At 37.0% G+C, this 12641-nt stretch overlaps 1 protein-coding gene across 6 annotated transcripts in view; it reads left to right on the top strand.

Annotated features, from left to right (window-relative positions):
* Nucleotides 1-12641, top strand: part of GRXCR1 (glutaredoxin and cysteine rich domain containing 1) — a 336269-nt gene that overhangs the window by 164604 nt on the left and 159024 nt on the right. For 4 of the 6 annotated variants that reach the window (XR_009008475.1, XR_009008472.1, XR_009008468.1 and 1 more), the window contains one exon: nucleotides 1962-2055. The exons of the other annotated variants lie outside the window; for them this stretch is intronic. The gene's annotated coding sequence lies outside the window, so the exon portion shown is untranslated. The remainder of the gene's footprint in view (nucleotides 1-1961; nucleotides 2056-12641) is intronic. 6 annotated transcript variants of the gene reach the window in all.

Below are 12641 nucleotides of genomic sequence, written 5' to 3'. Positions count from 1 at the left end.
GACAATGAAGGCAAAGATTGGGGTGGTGCTTATACGAGTCAAGGAATGCCAAAAATTACTGCAAACCACCAGAAGCTAGAGGAGAGGCATGGAACAGATGCTCCTTGACAGCCCCTAGAAAGAGTAAACTCTGCTGACACCTTGATCTCAGACTTCTAGCCTCTAGAACTATGAGACAGAAACTATCTGTTATGGGAATTCCCTGGTGGTCCAGTGGTTAGGACTCCGTGCTTCCACTGCAGGGGGCACGGGTTCGATCCCTAGTCAGGGAATTAAGATCCCACAAGCCACGTGGCTTGGCCAAAAACAACAACAAAAAAGCCTACAAAAACTATCTGTTGTTTGTGCCACCCAGGTTGTAGTACTTTGGTTGTTATGGCAGGTTTAGCAAACAAATACAAATTATAAGAATTTTAAAAAACATATAAAGAATATTGAATTGATAAAGTAAAAAATTAAGAAAAATGAACATAATGACGTTATGTAAACTGTTGCGTACACTCAGGGGCCAATCAACACCTTTCCAGATGGTGGAAAGTTTGGCCACAAATCTCAGCATGACTGAACCAGCTATAAGAAAATTCTATGCTGTTATCAATCAATGAATTAAAAAAAGATATTTAGCCTCTTAGTAGTGATATGAAAAATTTTGATTAGAAATGGAACCTTTTGAAGCATTCTTTACTAAAACAACATGAGGCAGTAAAGGAAGATGAATCAGAAATAGAAGGTTAGTGTCATTTCATAAACTGTATGTGGGTATATTGCTTCATTTCTGACCTAAAGTATCCTCTGTGGTATCATAATAAAAAAGATAATAAACTTTAGAGGAGTGTCGAGAATGAAAATTACCTAGACTTCTGACATTTAGATTTTCATGTGAAATGGGGCCTGCTTCCAAGTTGATATAAAAAATAGGCTTGTAAATAGATCTACTGATGCATATACTTCAGTGGTGTCTGCCCTAGAGAAGGTATAAAGAGGCCACATTACTAGTTCCTCCTCCAGAGGAACACACGTTCAGTCTTCTCTCTTTCTATCCATAACCAAGTCTTATACCCAAAGTCTATAGTGTTTTGTAGCAAGTCTAAATACAGGGGAATAGGCATTTTTATTAATGTGTAAACCTCTAACAGTTATAACTAAAAAGGTTTTTTGGTTTTTTTAAAAATTTTGTCCTTCTGGAGTCCACACATTTCTGAATATTTTCTGTGTGTATTTTTTCTACTCATGTTCATACTTAGTAAGAATCTGGCAATTTCAGAAATGAGAAGGCATTTTAACTTTCCCTATCACACAGGAAAGTCAAGATTATATCTCAACCCCTTGGGAGAGTTTACATACTGCTGAAAATGACCACTTCAGCGCAGTCAATAAAGGCTTATGTCTAAGTAGGAAATTATTATCTACAGGACAATATGAGGATGATTTTGCTATAAGGCCAAGAAAGAAACCAAGAACTCTTGGTGTAAATTTGAACTAGGACTCAAAAATCTTTTGAAAAGTTAAATATTTGTATGAAAATAGCTACTAGTAGCTATTATTTGTGGAATGTTTACCATGTGCCAAGCACTGTATTAATGCCTCATTCACCTATCATACATACAGGATTTTTGTGAGGACCAAAATTTTGTATGTGAAAAACTTTGGAAACTTGAAAGTTGCTGAGCTGGGTGAAGCTCAAACCCAGGGCTAGAGTCTGCTGTTCATCAAAACACATCTCACAGGCTGTGCTCACATATTTGAATGTCCTAACTCACCAATAAATGCTATTATTAAGAAACCCTAAAAGGGTTTTATCTATTAAAATTAATTCATAATGGCAAACAATGAGAATTGCAGTGTTCTGCTTTGGAATGTAAAAACGTTTAGTTTAGTTATTACTGAAATTGGGGCAGGTGGGGTCCTCAGTTCAGTTTAATTTAGGACTTAAATTTAGATGCATTGTTTTAAAACCGCAGGAGCTTCCCTGGTGAAATGTGAAACTGCCTCCACCCCCAGCCCCGAAGGGCAAGGAGAGACTGAAGAAAGGGGCAGGCTACTCCAGACTGGCAGGTGGCAAGTTTTTGCTTTTGTTTTTAATTAACATATATATTTATTTTTTAAATTGAAGTTCAGTTAATTTACAGTGTTGTGTTGGTTTCAAGTGTATAACAAAGTGATTCAGTTACACACACACACACACACACACACACACACACACATTCTTTTTCAGATTCTTTTCCATTATAGGTTATTATAAGATATTGAGTATAGTTCCCTGTGCTATACAGTAGGTCCTTGTTATTTACCTATTTTATATATAGTAGTGTGTATATGTTAGTCCCAAACTCCTAATTTATCTCTCTCCCTGCCCTTGCTATCCCCTTTGGTAACAAAAATTTTGTTTTCTATGTCTATGGGTCTATTTCTATTTTGTAAATAAGTTCATTGGTATCATTTTTTTTTGGATTCCACATATAAGTGATATCATATGGTATTTGTCTTTCTCTGTGTGACTTACTTCACTTAGTATGATCCATCTATCTAGGTCCATCCATGTTGCTGCTAATGGCATTATTTAGGTTTTTTTTAATGGCTGAGCAATATTCCATTGTGTATATATACCACGTCTTCTTTATTCATTCATCTGTCGATGCTTCCATACCTAGAAAAAAATTTTTTTAATTTGTATGGGAACACAAAAGACCCTGAATAGCCGAAACAGTCTTGAGAAATAAAAGCGGAGCTGGAGGAATCAGGCTCCCTGACTTCAGACTATACTACAAAGCTACAGTAATCAAAACAATATGGACTTCTTAATTTTTGCCAATCTAATGAGAATAAAATGATATATCATTTTGCTTTAAAAAAAAAACCAATATGGCACTGGCACAAAAACAGACACATAGATCAATGGAACAAAATAGGAAGCCCAGAAGTAAGCCTACATACCTACGGGCAATTAATCTACAACAAAGGAGGCAAGAATATACAGTGGAGAAAGGCAGTCTCTTTAATGAGTGGTGCTGGGAAAACTGAACAGCTACATGCAAAAGAATGAAATTAGAACATTCTCTAACACCATATACAAAAATAAACTCAAAATGGATTAAAGACCTAAATGTAAGACCAGCTATAATAAACCTCCTAGAGGAAAACATAGACAGAACATTCTCTGACATAAATCACAGCAATATATTTTTGGATACGTTTCCTAGAGCAACGGAAATAAAAGCAAAAATAAACAAATGGGACCTAATTAAACTTAAAAGCTTCTGCACAGCAAAGAAAACCATAAACAAAGTGAAAAGACAACCTACGGACTGGGAGAAAATATTTGCAAACAATGCTACAGACAAGGGATTAATTTCCAAAATATACAAGCAGCTCATATAGCTTAATATCAAAAAACCCAAAAACCTAATCAAAAAATGGGCAGAAGACCTACATAGACATTTCTCCAAGGCAGGTGGCAGTTTTAATAAGCAAGGGAACTTACATATGAAACTTATCTTGGGCAGCCCCAAGTTGAGTAGATCTCCATACCCACCCACCAGAATCTTAAAAATTTATATAGAGGTTTTAACTGGGTTCAGTCACGTATACCATCCAGATGGTCTCAACAACGTATTACTGTCTCAAGGCTGCATTTGAAATGACTCCAGCAGGGGAGGGGGTGAGGAGCCTCTAGTTGCCTAGGTCTAGCTCATGGGTCACCTGACAGTCATGTTCTCTTGATGACCTCCTCCAACAAGATGACAAGTAGATAATCACAATGCATAAATGTGTGCAGATTATAAGAACATTAAATCGTTATTTATTCCATTAGGTTTATATACATGTTTACTAAAAAAAAGAGGTGGCAGCATAATCATTTTGAAATTCATTCCAAGTTGTTGATGTCTCGGTAGTTCATTCTTTTGCTACTGCTGAGTGGTCTTCCATTGTCTAGATAGATGAACCACAGTTTTTATATCCACGGACCCAGCGATGGACATTTGGATTATTTCCAGTTTTTGGCTATTACAAATAAAGCTGCTGTAAACATCCATCTATAAGTATTTTTGGGTATATATACTTCTATTTCTTTTGGGTAAATACCCAGAATTGGAATGGCTGGGTTATCTAGTAAGTGTATGTTTAACTTAAGAAACTATCAAATGGTTTTTCAGAGTAGTGTCAGTTTACATTCCCATCAGCAGCATGTATTCTCATAGCCCCCCAGTACTTGGTATGACTTGGTATGACCAGTCTTTCTATTTTAGACATTCTAATGGGTGTGTAGTAGGATCACATTATGGTTTTTGTTTGCATTTCCTTAATGATGGATAATGCTGAGCATCATTCATGTGCTTATCTGCCATTAGTAAACCTTTTTTGACAAAATGTTCAAATCATTTACTCTTTTTAATTGTTTTTTACCTGTTATGTTCTAATAGTTGTCTTTGTATTTGGATAAAAGTCCTTTATCAGATATGAAATTTTCAAATATTTTCTCCCAGTCTGTGGTTTGGTCTTTATTTTCTTTTTATGGTGTCTTTTGGAGAACAGAAGTTCTTCATTTTGATGAAGCCCAAATTATTAATATTTTATTTTATGGATTGCGCTTTTGATATCTTATCTAAGAAATCTTGACCTAACATAAAGCGCAGAAATTTTTTCTTATGCTTTGCTTTATAAATTTTATAGCGTTATATTTTACATTTATATCTGTAATCCATTTCTGAGTTAATATTTGTATATGGTGCAAAATTCAATTGAAGTATATATATATGTATATGTATTATATATATGAATATCTGTTAAAAAGACTGTCCACTGAATTGTGTTTGAAGCTTTGTGGAAAATCAATTAACTGTATATGTATTGGTATATTTCTGTACTATCTATTCTATTCCATAGATCAATCTACCTGTTTTGGAGCCAATACTTGTATCTAGGTTACCATAGTTTTATGCTAAATTTTTAAGTAAGGCAGAAGAAATTTGTTCTTTTTCAAAGTTATTTTGGCTATTTTAGTTCCTTTGCATTTCCAAGTGAATTTTATAATTGTCAACTTCTACAAAAAAACTTCTGGGATTTTGATTGCAATTATTTGAATCTATACATCCATTTTAGAATAATGCCATCTTAATTAAGTCTTCTGATCCACAGACATGACGTATTTCCCCATCTAGTTAGATCTTCTTAATTTCTCTTTTCAATATTTTGTAGTTTTCAGTGTCCATATTTTGACAGATTTATCCTTAAGTAGTTCATATTTTTACCCTATTATAAAAATATATTTTAATTGCAATTTCCAATGGTTGCTAATAGAAATACAGCTGATTTTCAAACATTGATCTTTTATCCTGAAACCTTGAAAACTCACTTATTAGTCTTAGTAGCTACATAGATTTTCTGCATAGATAGATTATCAGGGCATCTGTGAATGACTAGTCATGTGTATGGGTGCTAGGATTATGGAGGAAATTTGGGATGACCATCATGTTTGATATCACTATCATTAATAAGGATTAGAAATGTAGAATTAATAATATGTTTTGCAAGAAGAAAAATGATTAAATTTAATGCTAGATATGTTGAATTCTAGGGTCCCATGGGAATTCCAATGGAAACATTTATCTATTCTTAGGGGAGCAAGCAGGAATGAAGATATGTATCTGGGAGTCATCACTATAGATGATGGTCTGCTTTGTAGAAATATATAAAATAAAAATAAAAAGAAGAATATCAAGGATAGAACCATGGGGAGTGTCATGTTTAGTTTAAGATGGAGGGACTTGGATATTTTCATGTGCTGAGACAAGAGAAAGGAAATTAATTTAGAAGGAGACTCTTTAATTTCCTTTTCCTTAGTGCTTTGTTCAGAATCACTAATATCTTTTTAAATCCAAGAGAAAGTATGTTGATTCCCATAAGGGGTTATATCTCTATCTCTGGCTTCTGTCTGGATTCAGGGTCCATGAAAATAAATTTTGTTTCTCAGTCTGACATTGCATTTCTGAAATTGTAAATCTGAGAGACAGTTTCTATGTGATTGTGAGCCCACCAGTATGTCATAATTTTTTTAAAGGTTTTTAGTAGAATAACTTTTTTATAGTTACAGAAATAATGCACATGTATTATAGAAAATTAGAACACAAAACGAGCAAAATAAAATAAAAACAAACATTACATTCCCACTCCCTTAGGGATCATCACCATTAATACCTTAGTACATATTAATATTGTACATCCTGTTTCATAAGCTGCTTTTCTTAGTCAATGATCCTCATCTTTCCTGTTCAGTAAATTTTTATCTCATCTAATACCCAGATCATATTCAGATTTCCACAATTGGCTAAAAAAATGTCCTTTACAATTGATTTATCTAAGTCAAGACCACACATTGCATTTGGTTATTATGTCTCTTAGTTTATTTTAATTTGGCACAATTGCTTTTTCTAATGATCCTGACTTATCAAAGAGGCTGCCATATATCAAACTCCTAAAGATTTATTTTCTACAAAGCAGATAGCCTGTTTTCATAGAGCTGTTCATGGAAAAATACTGTCATAACAAAAATCAGTAATCTACTCATCAATTTACTAGTGTACCAGTCAGTACTTTGTCAAATCAGCCATAGTTATATAAGATGCAGGCAACAAGAACCAATATGTATGATGGAATAATTAGGACTGTTTCTGTGGGATCACTGGGCCTGGAATGGCAAGACTTAGATTCCCCTTCCATCTCTTTTTGTGATTCCAGCACATACCTCCAGCACTGGTCTTTATGGCTCTGACTCCACAGTCCTTGATCCTTGTAATATTAACTCTTTCTGTTCTCCCCGACAGAGGGATGGTAACTCCTTCCGCTGTCTGGTGGTTTTTAAACATGTTCACAAATTCTCTGACATTCCTCCCACTAAGAGATGGGGCCTATGTCTTCTTCGCTTATACCTAGACCAAACTTACTGACTAATCAACCAACAGGATATGGCAGAAGTGACACTAAGTGATGTTTGAGTGTCAGTCGTAAGGGGATGGATTTTCTAACCTTTCTCTTGGATTACTTGCCATTGAAGTCTGAGCCATCAATAAGAAGTCTGAGACTGTTATGTTGTTAAGGAAGGCCAGGCCACATGGAGAAGCTCTGTGTGGGTGTTCTAGCCAACAGCCCTTGCTGACGTCCCAGCCAACAGCCAGCATCAACTATCACACGTGTGAGCAAGTAAGATTTCAAGATGACTCTAAGCTCCGTCACCATCTGACTATAACTGCATGAAGGTATCCAAGTGAGAGCCACCTAACTGAGGACCCCCCGCCCCCAGATCCTAGAACTGTGAAAGATAATGATTAAAAAAAAAAATGATTGCTTTGAGCTACTGAAGTTTGAGGTACTTTGATATGCAAAAACAGAGAAATGGAATACTCAGTTACTCATTTCTGAGTTACCTCATCACCCCTGGTTTTCTCTCTTACCTCATCTACCGTCTGTGTATCCAATCCCCTCAATTAAATTTCCTCTCTTTGAAAAACCTAGAATTGTTTCTGTTCTCCTCACTAGAACCTTACTGATATCCCTCCCAGGCAGGGCCTGCACAAAACAGCCAGGAAAGATGATTGAAAAAAAAAAAAGATCCAGATCACATGTGGATCTTTTTTAGTTACATGGCTTACGATGTTTATTATCAACTGGTTTGTAAAACCAGCATCCTAAAATGTTTCTGTTCTCTCAGAAACTATAAATGTAACCTTTTGAGCATGTGTAGAAACCTGCCCTATATTTGAATAAGTACAAGATAAGAATTTCAGAATTTGTTAAAGTTCTAAAAAAAAAAATGTGATTCTTAGTGGTATCTTTTTCCTTCACTACAGCAAACTGCCTTTTATTTTTGTGTCTACCAACAAAAAGGGAGAGAGCTTTAAAAACACACCTTTAATTTTATTTTTATTATAATGTCTTTTCCTTAGGAAAGTTATAATCTTTCTTTGTAATATGAGGAAGTATAGTGAAGATGATCCTGGCATAAAATGGGTTTCACTACTTAAAAGCTGGCTTTGCTTGTGAACTGCAGCACATGTAGTAAGAAGCCTGCTGCTCCCCAAGCCGTCATGCATTGTAGGGTGCTTAAGACTAGGGACTGTTTACAATAGCCAGGACATGGAAGCAACCTAAGTGTCCATCATCAGCTGAATGGATAAAGAAGATGTGGCACGTATATACAATGGAATATTACTCAGCCATAAAAAGAAACGAAATGGAGTTATCTGTAGTGAGGTGGATGGAGTTAGAGTCTGTCATACAGAGTGAAGTAAGTCAGAAAGAGAAAAACAAATACAGTATGCTAACGCATATATATGGAATCCAAGGGGAAAAAAAAAAAAGGTCATGAAGAACCTAGTGGCAAAACAGGAATAAAGACACAGACCTACTAGAGAATGGACTTGAGGATACGGGGAGGGGGAAGGGTAAGATGTGACAAAGTGAGAGAGTGGCATGGACATATATACACTACCAAATGTAAAATAGATAGCTAGTGGGAAGCAGCTGCATAGCACAGGGAGATCAGCTCAGTGCTTTGTGACCACCTAGAGGAGTGGGATAGGGACGGTGGGAGGGAGGGAGATGCAAGAGGGAAAAGATATGGGAACATATGTATATGTATAACTGATTCACTTTGTTATAAAGCAGAAACTAACACACCATTGTAAAGCAATTATACTCCAATAAAGATGTTAAAAAAAAAAATAAAGACTAGGGACTTAGCTTTATGTAGATGGAGGCGGTAACTCCAAAACTTCATGGGAATATTCCTCTCAGGGTGTCAGGCTCTGCTGGATACTCCAGGGAGTAATTCCAAAGTGAATCACAGGGAGTTACATTTTACAGCCTTGGAGTGTGTGGGTCCTGAGCTGGTCAGGGTCCAGGAAGCTAGCCTTCGGTGCCTGTTTCATGGAGAAGGAAACTTCCCAGAGCAGGCTTTGCCGCAGTTTCAAAGATGTTTTTTAACGGACAGCAAGTCTGCTTCCGTAGTTATTACTGCAATATTAGTTCTGCTCTCATGTTTCCCTTTACCATCAATTTCTTTGTCTCCTCTGACGTCATTCTGCATGCTACACATGGCCTGGGTCAGCTTCAGTTTTCTCTAGCTCAGCTTTGGGAACTGAGGTCTCACTCATTTTCTGACACAGTAGAGACTAAAGTAGGAGACTCCAATCTGTCAAGCAGTAGAAGAGAAGACAAGTTGTGCTGCCAAAAGCCACGAAACCAATGCTAGCCCCACGAGGCACTGAGCTGCAGCCTTTCCTTAGTATCTGCATTGTTGGTCCCCTCCAAATGGCTGGGTTTCTACCTGTCTGTCTCATTGCATCAGGTCCTGCTGGCACTGGCCCTTAGTCCTGAACCCTTACATACTCTGATGGGTCTCTGACAATCTGCCCAGTTCTGACCTAGCTCTTTTGCTAGCTCTCTCTTTACCATCCATGGCTGAAAACTGTCTCACGTTTACTTGGGGAGGTGATGGCGTCTGTTCCCAGAGAATGATAACTCACAACCCTGACCCAGTCCCCTCACCCACCTCACCTTAGCTTTGCACTGAAGGTGACCCCTGTCTGGACTCTGCTGCTGCCATGCCCCAACTTCCCTACCACCCAATGAATTCAGGCACTCATCTGAATGGAAGATGAGTTTGCCACACTCTTCTGGTTATGGATTACTCCTCTTGGTCTGTTTCCTTGTCCCTTGTTTGAGCCTGCCTGAATTCTGACACTGTTCTTTGGTCTTAACCTTTCCCCTGGCCTCTATCCGGCTTCACTTTCATTCTTGTCATTCCAAATAAAAGCACATAAAAGGCTTCGCGTTGAAATTTGAGAGGGGAAGAAGATAAATGCTGAAGTAAATTTGTAAAGCCAGGGGCTTGGAGCCCAACAGGTGTGGAATAGCAGGGAAAATAATGGAGAAGCAGGTGATCAGCACTTATCAGGAGAAACGCATAGGAAAGAGGATCCAAAACAATACTTATAGCCTCAGGTGGCAGTATGTTTAACAATGTACAGAGCATAACAGTAGAGAAAGTGAACTTAAAACTCAACCCCCCCCCCCCAAAAAAAAAAAAAAAAACTCAACCCAAGAGTGTGAATCTGATCTCTTAGGCATTATTGAGACTTGGTAGCATGGAACAGTGGTAATGGAACATTGTCTCCGCTGGAAGCCAGTCTTCGTTTGGGTGAAATCCCTAGCTATCCATGTGTCCACCCTGATTCTCTCCTTTGAGAACTGGTGAAACTGATGAAACGAAACGTTATCTCCAAGTTTCTTTCTTAGTTCTGACATTCTGTGAGCATGGCCCACGGCCCATTCTCACAATTGAGTCTATACATTATGGGTTCAGCCAAATGCTGTTTTCAGGTTCTTTAAATAGTTACACATGTCCCAGAAACAGAAGAAAAATTATAGTTGTTGGGAGATGATGGCATATGAAACCAGCTACATCAATTGTAAAACATGAGTCACTGTTGTGCAGTATTTAATTTTTGGTTTTATAACATTTCGACATCCAGCTCGTGAAAGATCTATCACTGGTTATGTGAGTTTATACTACCCTCTGGGGACCTTTTTTTTTTTTCCTCCCACTTGTTGCTTCTAAAAGGTTCTTAAGAGATATTTGAGTGAAACCTTTCTACTGTGCAGAGCGTGTGGGGAGTACAGTCATAGAATGATGAAACTTTAAGGATAAGAAGGCTTTTGCATTTTCTGGACATGGAAGCAGGAACCCAATTTCAGCCAGAAGAGTGAATGAAAGGAACATCAATGAGTTGGTCTTTCCGTTCTGATACCGTGATGTCTATAATATGGAATGCAAGGTTCAACCAGATTTGCATTTGAATCCCAGCTCTGCCTTAATGAGTAAGGCATTTAGTGTCTCCAAACCTCAGTTTTCTCAGTAAAATGGGAACAATGTTACATATTTCATACGCTTATTTTAAAGACTAGAAGAGGTAACGTATGGAGCATTTTTTGGCACATAGGAAATACTTAGTAAATGTTACTTTTATCATTGTTATCTATTATTTATGAAGCATCCAAAATGGAGACTATTCAGTAGGAAGTACACCAATATAAGCTAAAATGAGTTTCTCACTTCAAATTACACTTTCTAAGTATCTGAATTCTTATTTTCAGTTAGACCTCACAATGTAAAATGACAAAATTTGGTTTCTGAGAAATTAAGAAAAATGTAGTTCACAGATGAAAAAGCAAGAATATTTTGGCATTCAAGGCAGTAAACAATCTAAACCAACTAGATAGACCGTGACAATGGAATATGCTTTTGTACTTTCCAAGTACGAAAAGCAACTTCTCAGTTTCATGTTACAGTTATGATATTATTTGCAAAATAGCAAAAGAATTTGCAGAAACATTTCTATTTAAAGAATTAATTCTATTTTTTTGAACAGCAAGTTACCACCACTGAGCTTTTTGTTTGCCCTCTCACTTTGTTTTAAAACTGAGTAGACAGTCAAAAGAAGTGGTGAAATCATGCCTTCAGATAAATAGTGTTTCTGAAAAAATTTTTTTTAATAAATTTATATTATTTTATTTATTTATTTTTGGCTGCGTTGGGTCTTCGTTGCTGCCCGCAGGCTTTTCTCTGGTTGCAACAAGCGGGGACTACTCTTCGTTGCGGTGCACGGGCTTCTCATTGCAGTGGCTTCTCTTATTGCAGAGCACGGGCTCTAGGCACGTGGGCTTCAGTAGTTGTGGCACTCGGGCTCAGTAGTTGTGGCACTCGGGCTCAGTAGTTGTGGCTTGCGGGCTCTAGAGCGCAGGCTTAGTAGTTGTGGCGCACGGGCTTAGTTGCTCCGCGGCCTGTGGGATCTTCCCGGACCAGGGCTTGAACCCGTGTCCCCTGCATTGGCAGGAGGATTCTTAACCACTGTGCCACCAGGGAAGCACCCAGGTAGTGCTTTTGGATACCCATGCTCTGAACTGTAGCTATTATACATATATATATATATATATATATATATATACATATATATATATATATATATATATATATATATATATATATATATATCCTTTTTATAAAGAAAGTGAGGAAAACCCAGGAAGCATCTGTGGATTGTTAAGAACTCTTGAAAAGGAAATATTTGGGTAGATTTTCTAATCTAAAGCCTAGTTTGGGAAAAAAATAATAAAAATAATGACTTTAGAATTATATGATATTTTATAGTTATTCAATAAACCTGTATTTACAGGTGTTCTAAAAACCATGTTTTTAAATGAGTGGACTGCTATCTAGTTTTATTTCCACTGAGGATGAAACTAGGAGTAAATTTTTTTTCTTTAAATGTGCAAGCAATTATTTCTATTTGACTTTATTGTGTAAAGGCTTTTCTTCAACATTCTTGGGAATTGTAACAGCAGTAACTATTACTAATTTTTTTGCAGAACCTCTCTCTGACCTTCTACATTGGAGACCAAGCATCCTTTCTGTCCGTATTCCTCTGTACTTCATTTATCTCTGTTGTACTGCTTGTCAGACTATACTGGAAATTCTTTGAGGGCAGGAGTTAAGAAACTTTGAATCCCTGCTGTTTGACATGACATTTGCTCAATCACATGGGTTGAATGAACAGTTGAAAAATTAACGGTACAAGTGTCTTGGG

Source organism: Balaenoptera acutorostrata, chromosome 5, assembly GCF_949987535.1.
Source record: "Balaenoptera acutorostrata chromosome 5, mBalAcu1.1, whole genome shotgun sequence".
NCBI lineage: Eukaryota > Metazoa > Chordata > Mammalia > Artiodactyla > Balaenopteridae > Balaenoptera > Balaenoptera acutorostrata.
Note: the sequence above shows the minus strand (reverse complement) of the source record. Positions and strands in the feature narration are given on the sequence as shown.